At 34.7% G+C, this 19,007-nt stretch overlaps 6 non-coding genes across 6 annotated transcripts; all 6 read right to left on the reverse strand.

Annotated features, from left to right (window-relative positions):
• Positions 1-622: 622 nt before the first annotated feature.
• Positions 623-694, reverse strand: TRNAQ-CUG (transfer RNA glutamine (anticodon CUG)). Its single transcript has one exon. It is a non-coding gene; the product is annotated as a tRNA-Gln (tRNA).
• Positions 695-2,218: 1,524 nt separating this feature from the next.
• On the reverse strand, positions 2,219-2,290 carry TRNAQ-CUG (transfer RNA glutamine (anticodon CUG)). Its single transcript has one exon. It is a non-coding gene; the product is annotated as a tRNA-Gln (tRNA).
• Positions 2,291-6,967: 4,677 nt separating this feature from the next.
• On the reverse strand, positions 6,968-7,039 carry TRNAQ-CUG (transfer RNA glutamine (anticodon CUG)). Its single transcript has one exon. It is a non-coding gene; the product is annotated as a tRNA-Gln (tRNA).
• A 1,524-nt stretch (positions 7,040-8,563) lies between these two features.
• TRNAQ-CUG (transfer RNA glutamine (anticodon CUG)) lies at positions 8,564-8,635 on the reverse strand. The gene has a single exon. It is a non-coding gene; the product is annotated as a tRNA-Gln (tRNA).
• A 1,524-nt stretch (positions 8,636-10,159) lies between these two features.
• Positions 10,160-10,231, reverse strand: TRNAQ-CUG (transfer RNA glutamine (anticodon CUG)). The gene has a single exon. It is a non-coding gene; the product is annotated as a tRNA-Gln (tRNA).
• Positions 10,232-16,399: 6,168 nt separating this feature from the next.
• Positions 16,400-16,471, reverse strand: TRNAQ-CUG (transfer RNA glutamine (anticodon CUG)). The gene has a single exon. It is a non-coding gene; the product is annotated as a tRNA-Gln (tRNA).
• Between the last annotated feature and the right edge of the window lie 2,536 nt (positions 16,472-19,007).

Below are 19,007 nucleotides of genomic sequence, written 5' to 3' on the forward strand. Positions count from 1 at the left end.
AGAAAAATATTCATTTCTATGTAAACATAAAATAAAATTAGTCTTCGTATTTTCAGTCGTTTTGAGCATCTTTTAACTGCATAAAGTTTCCAAAACGGTAAAGTGACTATGTCAATTTCCATTTGATTTTTTTGCTTCTAATTCCTTCCGTAATAAAATTCAAGTCAACTAGAAGCTTAGAAAGACACTTTAAAGTCTCTTAGTGACTTCTAGTTCATTTTGTCACCTACAAAAAAGCCACATGAACATACTCAACTGATGGACTAAACAATTGTTTTTAAATTGCCAAAAAATTCCTCAATAAAACATTATAGATAATTTTGGAAAAAACAAGAGAAAAGAAAATTCAGGAAAATAAGCTGGCGTTTCCTAAAGCCATTTTGATTTGAAATCATCATCAGATTTTCCCACCCGAATTAAAAATCATGGGAACATTTACACAAGTCATAGAATATAGTTGCTTGGTGTAACATACAAGATAAGAATTTTGTTTCCTGAAGTCAATTTTATAGGATTCCATGGATTCTTGCACCATTCAAATCAAGTTTCAAGTTTTCAAGTTTCAAGTTTCATTCTAAAAGTTTAACATAGTAGAAATTATAATGCTAAAGATGAAACTTACAGGTTCCACTGAGATTTGAACTCAGATCACTGGATTCAGAGTCCAGAGTGCTAACCATTACACCATGGAACCACACATGTAGCTTACTACTCTAGATTTTCTTGTGGTGAAAATGGAGAAGGGAACACATTAAGGAAATCATGCATGATGGTGAAACTGGCTTTAAAGCTGCAGTACAAATCTACATTTAATACACCATCATAAATTAATATCTCCTCCACTTTTAATCTACAAGTGTGCCTAGAATTCCACAGTATCACAATCAGGACAGTTTTAAAATTGTTTATGAAAACTATGCCAGCTCTGTTACCAGGAAAAAAGAAGAGGAAAATAATTGCAAAACTTAAACTGCTAGAAAGCTGCTCATCCAGAAGTTGCTAAAGATTTTTCACTGTGTGGTAAAAGATTCCACCCGAGAGATAATATAAGTAGAATCGGTGCAAAGCAAAGCACATGTTCCAATCTATCAACCATACCTGACATTTGTGGCAACTAGATGAGAGATGGAGAAGCACCTCTTACCTGATTGCACGAGGTCGCATCTTTTGATTAGCAGTGTGATTCACATGTGATGATGGGCCAGGCCAGTTAATCAAAATAAGATCTTTAGATGCCCGCAGGTTGGTTCTCCAAATCCAGTCCAGAGATATGAAACAACTTTTTTGGGGATAAACTAAGGAAGGTGTGCATTGATCTACTCAGATAATCATCAAAAAACCTACTTGGAAATTGACATAGTTGGCAATGATTGAATGCGCAGGGAGATCCCAATGGATTTCAAGTCCATCGCTTTAACAACTCAGCCACAACTTCTGAGATACCTTCAAAATTTCAGGCCTCACTAAAATTTAAAAATCTGATGTGAAGTCATCTTAACTTGAAACCTTGTACCGCTCAAGCCTTTCAACAGTTTAAAAGGCAGATTTAGTGTGAGTTGGCTCTGAAAACTTACTAAAGAATACACCAAAAAAGCTCAAAAGAAGAAAAATATTCATTTCTATGTAAACATAAAATAAAATTAGTCTTCGTATTTTCAGTCGTTTTGAGCATCTTTTAACTGCATAAAGTTTCCAAAACGGTAAAGTGACTATGTCAATTTCCATTTGATTTTTTTGCTTCGAATTCCTTCCGTAATAAAATTCAAGTCAACTAGAATCTTAGAAAGACACTTTAAAGTCTCTTAGTGACTTCTAGTTCATTTTGTCACCTACAAAAAAGCCACATGAACATACTCAACTGATGGACTAAACAATTGTTTTTAAATTGCCAAAAAATTCCTCAATAAAACATTATAGATAATTTTGGAAAAAACAAGAGAAAAGAAAATTCAGGAAAATAAGCTGGCGTTTCCTAAAGCCATTTTGATTTGACATCATCATCAGATTTTCCCACCCGAATTAAAAATCATGGGAACATTTACACAAGTCATAGAATATAGTTGCTTGGTGTAACATACAAGATAAGAATTTTGTTTCCTGAAGTCAATTTTATAGGATTCCATGGATTCTTGCACCATTCAAATCAAGTTTCAAGTTTTCAAGTTTCATTCTAAAAGTTGAACATAATAGAAATTATAATGCTAAAGATAAAACTTACAGATTGCACTGAGATTTGAACTCAAATCACTGGATTCAGAGTCCAGAGTGCTAACCATTACACCATGGAACCACACATGACGCTTACTACTCTAGATTTTCTAGTGGTGAAAATGGAGAAGGGAACACATTAAGGAAATCATGCATGATGGTGAAACTGGCTTTAAAGCTGCAGTACAAATCTACATTTAATACACCATCATAAATTAATATCTCCTCCACTTTTAATCTACAAGTGTGCCTAGAATTCCACAGTATCAAAATCAGGACAGTTTTAAAATTGTTTATGAAAACTGTGCCAGCTCTGTTACCAGGAAAAAAGGAGAGGAAAATAATTGCAAAACTTAAACTGCTAGAAAGCTGCTCATCCAGAAGTTGCTAAAGATTTTTCACTGTGTGGTAAAAGATTCCACCCGAGAGATAATATAAGTAGAATCGGTGCAAAGCAAAGCACATGTTCCAATCTATCAACCATACCTGACATTTGTGGCAACTAGATGAGAGATGGAGAAGCACCTCTTACCTGATCGCACGAGGTCGCATCTTTTGATTAGCAGTGTGATTCACATGTGATGATGGGCCAGGCCAGTTAATCAAAATAAGATCTTTAGATGCCCGCAGGTTGGTTCTCCAAATCCAGTCCAGAGATATGAAACAACTTTTTGGGGGATAAACTAAGGAAGGTGTGCATTGATCTACTCAGATAATCATCAAAAAACCTACTTGGAAATTGACATAGTTGGCAATGATTGAATGCGCAGGGAGATCCCAATGGATTTCAAGTCCATCGCTTTAACAACTCAGCCACAACTTCTGAGATACCTTCAAAATTTCAGGCCTCACTAAAATTTAAACATCTGATGTGAAGTCATCTTAACTTGAAACCTTGTACCGCTCAAGCCTTTCAACAGTTTAAAAGGCAGATTTAGTGTGAGTTGGCTCTGAAAACTTACTAAAGAATACACCAAAAAAGCTCAAAAGAAGAAAAATATTCATTTCTATGTAAACATAAAATAAAATTAGTCTTCGTATTTTCAGTCGTTTTGAGCATCTTTTAACTGCATAAAGTTTCCAAAACGGTAAAGTGACTATGTCAATTTCCATTTGATTTTTTTGCTTCGAATTCCTTCCGTAATAAAATTCAAGTCAACTAGAAGCTTAGAAAGACACTTTAAAGTCTCTTAGTGACTTCTAGTTCATTTTGTCACCTACAAAAAAGCCACATGAACATACTCAACTGATGGACTAAACAATTGTTTTTAAATTGCCAAAAAATTCCTCAATAAAACATTATAGATAATTTTGGAAAAAACAAGAGAAAAGAAAATTCAGGAAAATAAGCTGGCGTTTCCTAAAGCCATTTTGATTTGAAATCATCATCAGATTTTCCCACCCGAATTAAAAATCATGGGAACATTTACACAAGTCATAGAATATAGTTGCTTGGTGTAACATACAAGATAAGAATTTTGTTTCCTGAAGTCAATTTTATAGGATTCCATGGATTCTTGCACCATTCAAATCAAGTTTCAAGTTTTCAAGTTTCATTCTAAAAGTTGAACATAATAGAAATTATAATGCTAAAGATAAAACTTACAGATTGCACTGAGATTTGAACTCAAATCGCTGGATTCAGAGTCCAGAGTGCTAACCATTACACCGTGGTGAAAATGGAGAAGGGAACACATTAAGGAAATCATGCATGATGGTGAAACTGGCTTTAAAGCTGCAGTACAAATCTACATTTAATACACCATCATAAATTAATATCTCCTCCACTTTTAATCTACAAGTGTGCCTAGAATTCCACAGTATCAAAATCAGGACAGTTTTAAAATTGTTTATGAAAACTGTGCCAGCTCTGTTACCAGGAAAAAAGGAGAGGAAAATAATTGCAAAACTTAAACTGCTAGAAAGCTGCTCATCCAGAAGTTGCTAAAGATTTTTCACTGTGTGGTAAAAGATTCCACCCGAGAGATAATATAAGTAGAATCGGTGCAAAGCAAAGCACATGTTCCAATCTATCAACCATACCTGACATTTGTGGCAACTAGATGAGAGATGGAGAAGCACCTCTTACCTGATCGCACGAGGTCGCATCTTTTGATTAGCAGTGTGATTCACATGTGATGATGGGCCAGGCCAGTTAATCAAAATAAGATCTTTAGATGCCCGCAGGTTGGTTCTCCAAATCCAGTCCAGAGATATGAAACAACTTTTTGGGGGATAAACTAAGGAAGGTGTGCATTGATCTACTCAGATAATCATCAAAAAACCTACTTGGAAATTGACATAGTTGGCAATGATTGAATGCGCAGGGAGATCCCAATGGATTTCAAGTCCATCGCTTTAACAACTCAGCCACAACTTCTGAGATACCTTCAAAATTTCAGGCCTCACTAAAATTTAAAAATCTGATGTGAAGTCATCTTAACTTGAAACCTTGTACCGCTCAAGCCTTTCAACAGTTTAAAAGGCAGATTTAGTGTGAGTTGGCTCTGAAAACTTACTAAAGAATACACCAAAAAAGCTCAAAAGAAGAAAAATATTCATTTCTATGTAAACATAAAATAAAATTAGTCTTCGTATTTTCAGTCATTTTGAGCATCTTTTAACTGCATAAAGTTTCCAAAACGGTAAAGTGACTATGTCAATTTCCATTTGATTTTTTTGCTTCGAATACCTTCCGTAATAAAATTCAAGTCAACTAGAAGCTTAGAAAGACACTTTAAAGTCTCTTAGTGACTTCTAGTTCGTTTTGTCACCTACAAAAAAGCCACATGAACATACTCAACTGATGGACTAAACAATTGTTTTTAAATTGCCAAAAAATTCCTCAATAAAACATTATAGATAATTTTGGAAAAAACAAGAGAAAAGAAAATTCAGTTAAATAAGCTGGTGTTTCCTAAAGCCATTTTGATTTGAAATCATCATCAGATTTTCCCACCCGAATTAAAAATCATGGGAACATTTACACAAGTCATAGAATATAGTTGCTTGGTGTAACATACAAGATAAGAATTTTGTTTCCTGAAGTCAATTTTATAGGATTCCATGGATTCTTGCACCATTCAAATCAAGTTTCAAGTTTTCAAGTTTCATTCTAAAAGTTGAACATAATAGAAATTATAATGCTAAAGATAAAACTTACAGGTTGCACTGAGATTTGAACTCAAATCGCTGGATTGAGAGTCCAGAGTTCTAACCATTACACCATGAAACCACACATGGAGCTTACTACTCTAGATTTTCTTGTGGTGAAAATGGAGAAGGGAACACATTAAGGAAATCATGCATGATGGTGAAACTGGCTTTAAAGCTGCAGTACAAATCTACATTTAATACACCATCATAAATTAATATCTCCTCCACTTTTAATCTACAAGTGTGCCTAGAATTCCACAGTATCAAAATCAGGACAGTTTTAAAATTGTTTATGAAAACTGTGCCAGCTCTGTTACCAGGAAAAAAGGAGAGGAAAATAATTGCAAAACTTAAACTGCTAGAAAGCTGCTCATCCAGAAGTTGCTAAAGATTTTTCACTGTGTGGTAAAAGATTCCACCCGAGAGATAATATAAGTAGAATCGGTGCAAAGCAAAGCACATGTTCCAATCTATCAACCATACCTGACATTTGTGGCAACTAGATGAGAGATGGAGAAGCACCTCTTACCTGATCACACGAGGTCGCATCTTTTGATTAGCAGTGTGATTCACATGTGATGATGGGCCAGGCCAGTTAATCAAAATAAGATCTTTAGATGCCCGCAGGTTGGTTCTCCAAATCCAGTCCAGAGATATGAAGCAACTTTTTGGGGGATAAACTAAGGAAGGTGTGCATTGATCTACTCAGATAATCATCAAAAAACCTACTTGGAAATTGACATAGTTGGCAATGATTGAATGCGCAGGGAGATCCCAATGGATTTCAAGTCCATCGCTTTAACAACTCAGCCACAACTTCTGAGATACCTTCAAAATTTCAGGCCTCACTAAAATTTAAAAATCTGATGTGAAGTCATCTTAACTTGAAACCTTGTACCGCTCAAGCCTTTCAACAGTTTAAAAGGCAGATTTAGTGTGAGTTGGCTCTGAAAACTTACTAAAGAATACACCAAAAAAGCTCAAAAGAAGAAAAATATTCATTTCTATGTAAACATAAAATAAAATTAGTCTTCGTATTTTCAGTCGTTTTGAGCATCTTTTAACTGCATAAAGTTTCCAAAACGGTAAAGTGACTATGTCAATTTCCATTTGATTTTTTTGCTTCGAATTCCTTCCGTAATAAAATTCAAGTCAACTAGAAGCTTAGAAAGACACTTTAAAGTCTCTTAGTGACTTCTAGTTCATTTTTTCACCTACAAAAAAGCCACATGAACATACTCAACTGATGGACCAAACAATTGTTTTTAAATTGCCAAAAAATTCCTCAATAAAACATTATAGATAATTTTGGAAAAAACAAGAGAAAAGAAAATTCAGGAAAATAAGCTGGCGTTTCCTAAAGCCATTTTGATTTGACATCATCATCAGATTTTCCCACCCGAATTAAAAATCATGGGAACATTTACACAAGTCATAGAATATAGTTGCTTGGTGTAACATACAAGATAAGAATTTTGTTTCCTGAAGTCAATTTTATAGGATTCCATGGATTCTTGCACCATTCAAATCAAGTTTCAAGTTTTCAAGTTTCATTCTAAAAGTTGAACATAATAGAAATTATAATGCTAAAGATAAAACTTACAGATTGCACTGAGATTTGAACTCAAATCACTGGATTCAGAGTCCAGAGTGCTAACCATTACACCATGGAACCACACATGACGCTTACTACTCTTGATTTTCTTGTGGTGAAAATGGAGAAGGGAACACATTAAGGAAATCATGCATGATGGTGAAACTGGCTTTAAAGCTGCAGTACAAATCTACATTTAATACACCATCATAAATTAATATCTCCTCCACTTTTAATCTACAAGTGTGCCTAGAATTCCACAGTATCAAAATCAGGACAGTTTTAAAATTGTTTATGAAAACTGTGCCAGCTCTGTTACCAGGAAAAAAGGAGAGGAAAATAATTGCAAAACTTAAACTGCTAGAAAGCTGCTCATCCAGAAGTTGCTAAAGATTTTTCACTGTGTGGTAAAAGATTCCACCCGAGAGATAATATAAGTAGAATCGGTGCAAAGCAAAGCACATGTTCCAATCTATCAACCATACCTGACATTTGTGGCAACTAGATGAGAGATGGAGAAGCACCTCTTACCTGATCGCACGAGGTCGCATCTTTTGATTAGCAGTGTGATTCACATGTGATGATGGGCCAGGCCAGTTAATCAAAATAAGATCTTTAGATGCCCGCAGGTTGGTTCTCCAAATCCAGTCCAGAGATATGAAACAACTTTTTGGGGGATAAACTAAGGAAGGTGTGCATTGATCTACTCAGATAATCATCAAAAAACCTACTTGGAAATTGACATAGTTGGCAATGATTGAATGCGCAGGGAGATCCCAATGGATTTCAAGTCCATCGCTTTAACAACTCAGCCACAACTTCTGAGATACCTTCAAAATTTCAGGCCTCACTAAAATTTAAAAATCTGATGTGAAGTCATCTTAACTTGAAACCTTGTACCGCTCAAGCCTTTCAACAGTTTAAAAGGCAGATTTAGTGTGAGTTGGCTCTGAAAACTTACTAAAGAATACACCAAAAAAGCTCAAAAGAAGAAAAATATTCATTTCTATGTAAACATAAAATAAAATTAGTCTTCGTATTTTCAGTCATTTTGAGCATCTTTTAACTGCATAAAGTTTCCAAAACGGTAAAGTGACTATGTCAATTTCCATTTGATTTTTTTGCTTCGAATACCTTCCGTAATAAAATTCAAGTCAACTAGAAGCTTAGAAAGACACTTTAAAGTCTCTTAGTGACTTCTAGTTCGTTTTGTCACCTACAAAAAAGCCACATGAACATACTCAACTGATGGACTAAACAATTGTTTTTAAATTGCCAAAAAATTCCTCAATAAAACATTATAGATAATTTTGGAAAAAACAAGAGAAAAGAAAATTCAGGAAAATAAGCTGGCGTTTCCTAAAGCCATTTTGATTTGAAATCATCATCAGATTTTCCCACCCGAATTAAAAATCATGGGAACATTTACACAAGTCATAGAATATAGTTGCTTGGTGTAACATACAAGATAAGAATTTTGTTTCCTGAAGTCAATTTTATAGGATTCCATGGATTCTTGCACCATTCAAATCAAGTTTCAAGTTTTCAAGTTTCATTCTAAAAGTTGAACATAATAGAAATTATAATGCTAAAGATAAAACTTACAGGTTGCACTGAGATTTGAACTCAAATCTCTGGATTCAGAGTCCAGAGTGCTAACCATTACACCATGGAACCACACATGGAGCTTACTACTCTAGATTTTCTTGTGGTGAAAATGGAGAAGGGAACACATTAAGGAAATCATGCATGATGGTGAAACTGGCTTTAAAGCTGCAGTACAAATCTACATTTAATACACCATCATAAATTAATATCTCCTCCACTTTTAATCTACAAGTGTGCCTAGAATTCCACAGTATCAAAATCAGGACAGTTTTAAAATTGTTTATGAAAACTGTGCCAGCTCTGTTACCAGGAAAAAAGGAGAGGAAAATAATTGCAAAACTTAAACTGCTAGAAAGCTGCTCATCCAGAAGTTGCTAAAGATTTTTCACTGTGTGGTAAAAGATTCCACCCGAGAGATAATATAAGTAGAATCGGTGCAAAGCAAAGCACATGTTCCAATCTATCAACCATACCTGACATTTGTGGCAACTAGATGAGAGATGGAGAAGCACCTCTTACCTGATCGCACGAGGTCGCATCTTTTGATTAGCAGTGTGATTCACATGTGATGATGGGCCAGGCCAGTTAATCAAAATAAGATCTTTAGATGCCCGCAGGTTGGTTCTCCAAATCCAGTCCAGAGATATGAAACAACTTTTTGGGGGATAAACTAAGGAAGGTGTGCATTGATCTACTCAGATAATCATCAAAAAACCTACTTGGAAATTGACATAGTTGGCAATGATTGAATGCGCAGGGAGATCCCAATGGATTTCAAGTCCATCGCTTTAACAACTCAGCCACAACTTCTGAGATACCTTCAAAATTTCAGGCCTCACTAAAATTTAAAAATCTGATGTGAAGTCATCTTAACTTGAAACCTTGTACCGCTCAAGCCTTTCAACAGTTTAAAAGGCAGATTTAGTGTGAGTTGGCTCTGAAAACTTACTAAAGAATACACCAAAAAAGCTCAAAAGAAGAAAAATATTCATTTCTATGTAAACATAAAATAAAATTAGTCTTCGTATTTTCAGTCATTTTGAGCATCTTTTAACTGCATAAAGTTTCCAAAACGGTAAAGTGACTATGTCAATTTCCATTTGATTTTTTTGCTTCGAATACCTTCCGTAATAAAATTCAAGTCAACTAGAAGCTTAGAAAGACACTTTAAAGTCTCTTAGTGACTTCTAGTTTGTTTTGTCACCTACAAAAAAGCCACATGAACATACTCAACTGATGGACTAAACAATTGTTTTTAAATTGCCAAAAAATTCCTCAATAAAACATTATAGATAATTTTGGAAAAAACAAGAGAAAAGAAAATTCAGGAAAATAAGCTGGCGTTTCCTAAAGCCATTTTGATTTGAAATCATCATCAGATTTTCCCACCCGAATTAAAAATCATGGGAACATTTACACAAGTCATAGAATATAGTTGCTTGGTGTAACATACAAGATAAGAATTTTGTTTCCTGAAGTCAATTTTATAGGATTCCATGGATTCTTGCACCATTCAAATCAAGTTTCAAGTTTTCAAGTTTCATTCTAAAAGTTGAACATAATAGAAATTATAATGCTAAAGATAAAACTTACAGGTTGCACTGAGATTTGAACTCAAATCGCTGGATTCAGAGTCCAGAGTGCTAACCATTACACCATGGAACCACACATGGAGCTTACTACTCTAGATTTTCTTGTGGTGAAAATGGAGAAGGGAACACATTAAGGAAATCATGCATGATGGTGAAACTGGCTTTAAAGCTGCAGTACAAATCTACATTTAATACACCATCATAAATTAATATCTCCTCCACTTTTAATCTACAAGTGTGCCTAGAATTCCACAGTATCAAAATCAGGACAGTTTTAAAATTGTTTATGAAAACTGTGCCAGCTCTGTTACCAGGAAAAAAGGAGAGGAAAATAATTGCAAAACTTAAACTGCTAGAAAGCTGCTCATCCAGAAGTTGCTAAAGATTTTTCACTGTGTGGTAAAAGATTCCACCCGAGAGATAATATAAGTAGAATCGGTGCAAAGCAAAGCACATGTTCCAATCTATCAACCATACCTGACATTTGTGGCAACTAGATGAGAGATGGAGAAGCACCTCTTACCTGATCGCACGAGGTCGCATCTTTTGATTAGCAGTGTGATTCACATGTGATGATGGGCCAGGCCAGTTAATCAAAATAAGATCTTTAGATGCCCGCAGGTTGGTTCTCCAAATCCAGTCCAGAGATATGAAACAACTTTTTGGGGGATAAACTAAGGAAGGTGTGCATTGATCTACTCAGATAATCATCAAAAAACCTACTTGGAAATTGACATAGTTGGCAATGATTGAATGCGCAGGGAGATCCCAATGGATTTCAAGTCCATCGCTTTAACAACTCAGCCACAACTTCTGAGATACCTTCAAAATTTCAGGCCTCACTAAAATTTAAAAATCTGATGTGAAGTCATCTTAACTTGAAACCTTGTACCGCTCAAGCCTTTCAACAGTTTAAAAGGCAGATTTAGTGTGAGTTGGCTCTGAAAACTTACTAAAGAATACACCAAAAAAGCTCAAAAGAAGAAAAATATTCATTTCTATGTAAACATAAAATAAAATTAGTCTTCGTATTTTCAGTCATTTTGAGCATCTTTTAACTGCATAAAGTTTCCAAAACGGTAAAGTGACTATGTCAATTTCCATTTGATTTTTTTGCTTCGAATACCTTCCGTAATAAAATTCAAGTCAACTAGAAGCTTAGAAAGACACTTTAAAGTCTCTTAGTGACTTCTAGTTCGTTTTGTCACCTACAAAAAAGCCACATGAACATACTCAACTGATGGACTAAACAATTGTTTTTAAATTGCCAAAAAATTCCTCAATAAAACATTATAGATAATTTTGGAAAAAACAAGAGAAAAGAAAATTCAGGAAAATAAGCTGGCGTTTCCTAAAGCCATTTTGATTTGAAATCATCATCAGATTTTCCCACCCGAATTAAAAATCATGGGAACATTTACACAAGTCATAGAATATAGTTGCTTGGTGTAACATACAAGATAAGAATTTTGTTTCCTGAAGTCAATTTTATAGGATTCCATGGATTCTTGCACCATTCAAATCAAGTTTCAAGTTTTCAAGTTTCATTCTAAAAGTTGAACATAATAGAAATTATAATGCTAAAGATAAAACTTACAGGTTGCACTGAGATTTCAACTCAAATCGCTGGATTCAGAGTCCAGAGTGCTAACCATTACACCATGGAACCACACATGGAGCTTACTACTCTAGATTTTCTTGTGGTGAAAATGGAGAAGGGAACACATTAAGGAAATCATGCATGATGGTGAAACTGGCTTTAAAGCTGCAGTACAAATCTACATTTAATACACCATCATAAATTAATATCTCCTCCACTTTTAATCTACAAGTGTGCCTAGAATTCCACAGTATCAAAATCAGGACAGTTTTAAAATTGTTTATGAAAACTGTGCCAGCTCTGTTACCAGGAAAAAAGGAGAGGAAAATAATTGCAAAACTTAAACTGCTAGAAAGCTGCCCATCCAGAAGTTGCTAAAGATTTTTCACTGTGTGGTAAAAGATTCCACCCGAGAGATAATATAAGTAGAATCGGTGCAAAGCAAAGCACATGTTCCAATCTATCAACCATACCTGACATTTGTGGCAACTAGATGAGAGATGGAGAAGCACCTCTTACCTGATCGCACGAGGTCGCATCTTTTGATTAGCAGTGTGATTCACATGTGATGATGGGCCAGGCCAGTTAATCAAAATAAGATCTTTAGATGCCCGCAGGTTGGTTCTCCAAATCCAGTCCAGAGATATGAAACAACTTTTTGGGGGATAAACTAACGAAGGTGTGCATTGATCTACTCAGATAATCATCAAAAAACCTACTTGGAAATTGACATAGTTGGCAATGATTGAATGCGCAGGGAGATCCCAATGGATTTCAAGTCCATCGCTTTAACAACTCAGCCACAACTTCTGAGATACCTTCAAAATTTCAGGCCTCACTAAAATTTAAAAATCTGATGTGAAGTCATCTTAACTTGAAACCTTGTACCGCTCAAGCCTTTCAACAGTTTAAAAGGCAGATTTAGTGTGAGTTGGCTCTGAAAACTTACTAAAGAATACACCAAAAAAGCTCAAAAGAAGAAAAATATTCATTTCTATGTAAACATAAAATAAAATTAGTCTTCGTATTTTCAGTCGTTTTGAGCATCTTTTAACTGCATAAAGTTTCCAAAACGGTAAAGTGACTATGTCAATTTCCATTTGATTTTTTTGCTTCGAATACCTTCCGTAATAAAATTCAAGTCAACTAGAAGCTTAGAAAGACACTTTAAAGTCTCTTAGTGACTTCTAGTTCCTTTTGTCACCTACAAAAAAGCCACAAGAACATACTCAACTGATGGACTAAACAATTGTTTTTAAATTGCCAAAAAATTCCTCAATAAAACATTATAGATAATTTTGGAAAAAACAAGAGAAAAGAAAATTCAGGAAAATAAGCTGGCGTTTCCTAAAGCCATTTTGATTTGAAATCATCATCAGATTTTCCCACCCGAATTAAAAATCATGGGAACATTTACACAAGTCATAGTATATAGTTGCTTGGTGTAACATACAAGATAAGAATTTTGTTTCCTGAAGTCAATTTTATAGGATTCCAATGGATTTCAAGTCCATCGCTTTAACAACTCAGCCACAACTTCTGAGATACCTTCAAAATTTCAGGCCTCACTAAAATTTAAAAATCTGATGTGAAGTCATCTTAACTTGAAACCTTGTACCGCTCAAGCCTTTCAACAGTTTAAAAGGCAGATTTAGTGTGAGTTGGCTCTGAAAACTTACTAAAGAATACACCAAAAAAGCTCAAAAGAAGAAAAATATTCATTTCTATGTAAACATAAAATAAAATTAGTCTTCGTATTTTCAGTCGTTTTGAGCATCTTTTAACTGCATAAAGTTTCCAAAACGGTAAAGTGACTATGTCAATTTCCATTTGATTTTTTTGCTTCGAATACCTTCCGTAATAAAATTCAAGTCAACTAGAAGCTTAGAAAGACACTTTAAAGTCTCTTAGTGACTTCTAGTTCCTTTTGTCACCTACAAAAAAGCCACAAGAACATACTCAACTGATGGACTAAACAATTGTTTTTAAATTGCCAAAAAATTCCTCAATAAAACATTATAGATAATTTTGGAAAAAACAAGAGAAAAGAAAATTCAGGAAAATAAGCTGGCGTTTCCTAAAGCCATTTTGATTTGAAATCATCATCAGATTTTCCCACCCGAATTAAAAATCATGGGAACATTTACACAAGTCATAGTATATAGTTGCTTGGTGTAACATACAAGATAAGAATTTTGTTTCCTGAAGTCAATTTTATAGGATTCCAATGGATTTCAAGTCCATCGCTTTAACAACTCAGCCACAACTTCTGAGATACCTTCAAAATTTCAGGCCTCACTAAAATTTAAAAATCTGATGTGAAGTCATCTTAACTTGAAACCTTGTACCGCTCAAGCCTTTCAACAGTTTAAAAGGCAGATTTAGTGTGAGTTGGCTCTGAAAACTTACTAAAGAATACACCAAAAAAGCTCAAAAGAAGAAAAATATTCATTTCTATGTAAACATAAAATAAAATTAGTCTTCGTATTTTCAGTCGTTTTGAGCATCTTTTAACTGCATAAAGTTTCCAAAACGGTAAAGTGACTATGTCAATTTCCATTTGATTTTTTTGCTTCGAATACCTTCCGTAATAAAATTCAAGTCAACTAGAAGCTTAGAAAGACACTTTAAAGTCTCTTAGTGACTTCTAGTTCCTTTTGTCACCTACAAAAAAGCCACAAGAACATACTCAACTGATGGACTAAACAATTGTTTTTAAATTGCCAAAAAATTCCTCAATAAAACATTATAGATAATTTTGGAAAAAACAAGAGAAAAGAAAATTCAGGAAAATAAGCTGGCGTTTCCTAAAGCCATTTTGATTTGAAATCATCATCAGATTTTCCCACCCGAATTAAAAATCATGGGAACATTTACACAAGTCATAGAATATAGTTGCTTGGTGTAACATACAAGATAAGAATTTTGTTTCCTGAAGTCAATTTTATAGGATTCCATGGATTCTTGCACCATTCAAATCAAGTTTCAAGTTTTCAAGTTTCATTCTAAAAGTTGAACATAATAGAAATTATAATGCTAAAGATAAAACTTACAGGTTGCACTGAGATTTGAACTCAAATTCAGAGTCTAGAGTGCTAACCATTACACCATGGAACCACACATGGAGCTTACTACTCTAGATTTTCTTGTGGTGAAAATGGAGAAGGGAACACATTAAGGAAATCATGCATGATGGTGAAACTGGCTTTAAAGCTGCAGTACAAATCTACATTTAATACACCATCATAAATTAATATCTCCTCCACTTTTAATCTACAAGTGTGCCTAGAATTCCACAGTATCAAAATCAGGACAGTTTTAAAATTGTTTATGAAAACTGTGCCAGCTCTGTTACCAGGAAAAAAGGAGAGGAAAATAATTGCAAAACTTAAACTGCTAGAAAGCTGCTCATCCAGAAGTTGCTAAAGATTTTTCACTGTGTGGTAAAAGATTCCACCCGAGAGATAATATAAGTAGAATCGGTGCAAAGCAAAGCACATGTTCCAATCTATCAACCATACCTGACATTTGTGGCAACTAGATGAGAGATGGAGAAGCACCTCTTACCTGATCGCACGAGGTCGCATCTTTTGATTAGCAGTGTGATTCACATGTGATGATGGGCCAGGCCAGTTAATCAAAATAAGATCTTTAGATGCCCGCAGGTTGGTTCTCCAAATCCAGTCCAGAGATATGAAACAACTTTTTGGGGGATAAACTAAGGAAGGTGTGCATTGATCTACTCAGATAATCATCAAAAAACCTACTTGGAAATTGACATAGTTGGCAATGATTGAATGCGCAGGGAGATCCCAATGGATTTCAAGTCCATCGCTTTAACAACTCAGCCACAACTTCTGAGATACCTTCAAAATTTCAGGCCTCACTAAAATTTAAAAATCTGATGTGAAGTCATCTTAACTTGAAACCTTGTACCGCTCAAGCCTTTCAACAGTTTAAAAGGCAGATTTAGTGTGAGTTGGCTCTGAAAACTTACTAAAGAATACACCAAAAAAGCTCAAAAGAAGAAAAATATTCATTTCTATGTAAACATAAAATAAAATTAGTCTTCGTATTTTCAGTCATTTTGAGCATCTTTTAACTGCATAAAGTTTCCAAAACGGTAAAGTGACTATGTCAATTTCCATTTGATTTTTTTGCTTCGAATACCTTCCGTAATAAAATTCAAGTCAACTAGAAGCTTAGAAAGACACTTTAAAGTCTCTTAGTGACTTCTAGTTCGTTTTGTCACCTACAAAAAAGCCACATGAACATACTCAACTGATGGACTAAACAATCGTTTTTAAATTGCCAAAAAATTCCTCAATAAAACATTATAGATAATTTTGGAAAAAACAACAGAAAAGAAAATTCAGGAAAATAAGCTGGCGTTTCCTAAAGCCATTTTGATTTGAAATCATCATCAGATTTTCCCACCCGAATTAAAAATCATGGGAACATTTACACAAGTCATAGAATATAGTTGCTTGGTGTAACATACAAGATAAGAATTTTGTTTCCTGAAGTCAATTTTATAGGATTCCATGGATTCTTGCACCATTCAAATCAAGTTTCAAGTTTTCAAGTTTCATTCTAAAAGTTGAACATAATAGAAATTATAATGCTAAAGATAAAACTTACAGGTTGCACTGAGATTTGAACTCAAATCGCTGGATTCAGAGTCCAGAGTGCTAACCATTACACCATGGAACCACACATGGAGCTTACTACTCTAGATTTTCTTGTGGTGAAAATGGAGAAGGGAACACATTAAGGAAATCATGCATGATGGTGAAACTGGCTTTAAAGCTGCAGTACAAATCTACATTTAATACACCATCATAAATTAATATCTCCTCCACTTTTAATCTACAAGTGTGCCTAGAATTCCACAGTATCAAAATCAGGACAGTTTTAAAATTGTTTATGAAAACTGTGCCAGCTCTGTTACCAGGAAAAAAGGAGAGGAAAATAATTGCAAAACTTAAACTGCTAGAAAGCTGCTCATCCAGAAGTTGCTAAAGATTTTTCACTGTGTGGTAAAAGATTCCACCCGAGAGATAATATAAGTAGAATCGGTGCAAAGCAAAGCACATGTTCCAATCTATCAACCATACCTGACATTTGTGGCAACTAGATGAGAGATGGAGAAGCACCTCTTACCTGATCGCACGAGGTCGCATCTTTTGATTAGCAGTGTGATTCACATGTGATGATGGGCCAGGCCAGTTAATCAAAATAAGATCTTTAGATGCCCGCAGGTTGGTTCTCCAAATCCAGTCCAGAGATATGAAACAACTTTTTGGGGGATAAACTAAGGAAGGTGTGCATTGATCTACTCAGATAATCAACAAAAAACCTACTTGGAAATTGACATAGTTGGCAATGATTGAATGCGCAGGGAGATCCCAATGGATTTCAAGTCCATCGCTTTAACAACTCAGCCACAACTTCTGAGATACCTTCAAAATTTCAGGCCTCACTAAAATTTAAAAATCTGATGTGAAGTCATCTTAACTTGAAACCTTGTACCGCTCAAGCCTTTCAACAGTTTAAAAGGCAGATTTAGTGTGAGTTGGCTCTGAAAACTTACTAAAGAATACACCAAAAAAGCTCAAAAGAAGAAAAATATTCATTTCTATGTAAACATAAAATAAAATTAGTCTTCGTATTTTCAGTCATTTTGAGCATCTTTTAACTGCATAAAGTTTCCAAAACGGTAAAGTGACTATGTCAATTTCCATTTGATTTTTTTGCTTCGAATACCTTCCGTAATAAAATTCAAGTCAACTAGAAGCTTAGAAAGACACTTTAAAGTCTCTTAGTGACTTCTAGTTCGTTTTGTCACCTACAAAAAAGCCACATGAACATACTCAACTGATGGACTAAACAATTGTTTTTAAATTGCCAAAAAATTCCTCAATAAAACATTATAGATAATTTTGGAAAAAACAAGAGAAAAGAAAATTCAGGAAAATAAGCTGGCGTTTCCTAAAGCCATTTTGATTTGAAATCATCATCAGATTTTCCCACCCGAATTAAAAATCATGGGAACATTTACACAAGTCATAGAATATAGTTGCTTGGTGTAACATACAAGATAAGAATTTTGTTTCCTGAAGTCAATTTTATAGGATTCCATGGATTCTTGCACCATTCAAATCAAGTTTCAAGTTTTCAAGTTTCATTCTAAAAGTTGAACATAATAGAAATTATAATGCTAAAGATAAAACTTACAGGTTCAAATCGCTGGATTCAGAGTCCAGAGTGCTAACCATTACACCATGGAACCACACATGGAGGTTACTACTCTAGATTTTCTTGTGGTGAAAATGGAGAAGGGAACACATTAAGGAAATCATGCATGATGGTGAAACTGGCTTTAAAGCTGCAGTACAAATCTACATTTAATACACCATCATAAATTAATATCTCCTCCACTTTTAATCTACAAGTGTGCCTAGAATTCCACAGTATCAAAATCAGGACAGTTTTAAAATTGTTTATGAAAACTGTGCCAGCTCTGTTACCAGGAAAAAAGGAGAGGAAAATAATTGCAAAACTTAAACTGCTAGAAAGCTGCTCATCCAGAAGTTGCTAAAGATTTTTCACTGTGTGGTAAAAGATTCCACCCGAGAGATAATATAAGTAGAATCGGTGCAAAGCAAAGCACATGTTCCAATCTATCAACCATACCTGACATTTGTGGCAACTAGATGAGAGATGGAGAAGCACCTCTTACCTGATCGCACGAGGTCGCATCTTTTGATTAGCAGTGTGATTCACATGTGATGATGGGCCAGGCCAGTTAATCAAAATAAGATCTTTAGATGCCCGCAGGTTGGTTCTCCAAATCCAGTCCAGAGATATGAAACAACTTTTTGGGGGATAAACTAAGGAAGGTGTGCATTGATCTACTCAGATAATCATCAAAAAACCTACTTGGAAATTGACATAGTTGGCAATGATTGAATGCGCAGGGAGATCCCAATGGATTTCAAGTCCATCGCTTTAACAACTCAGCCACAACTTCTGAGATACCTTCAAAATTTCAGGCCTCACTAAAATTTAAAAATCTGATGTGAAGTCATCTTAACTTGAAACCTTGTACCGCTCAAGCCTTTCAACAGTTTAAAAGGCAGATTTAGTGTGAGTTGGCTCTGAAAACTTACTAAAGAATACACCAAAAAAGCTCAAAAGAAGAAAAATATTCATTTCTATGTAAACATAAAATAAAATTAGTCTTCGT

Source organism: Dendrobates tinctorius, unplaced genomic scaffold, assembly GCF_039654945.1.
Source record: "Dendrobates tinctorius isolate UK_male_01 unplaced genomic scaffold, ASM3965494v1 ptg000047l, whole genome shotgun sequence".
NCBI lineage: Eukaryota > Metazoa > Chordata > Amphibia > Anura > Dendrobatidae > Dendrobates > Dendrobates tinctorius.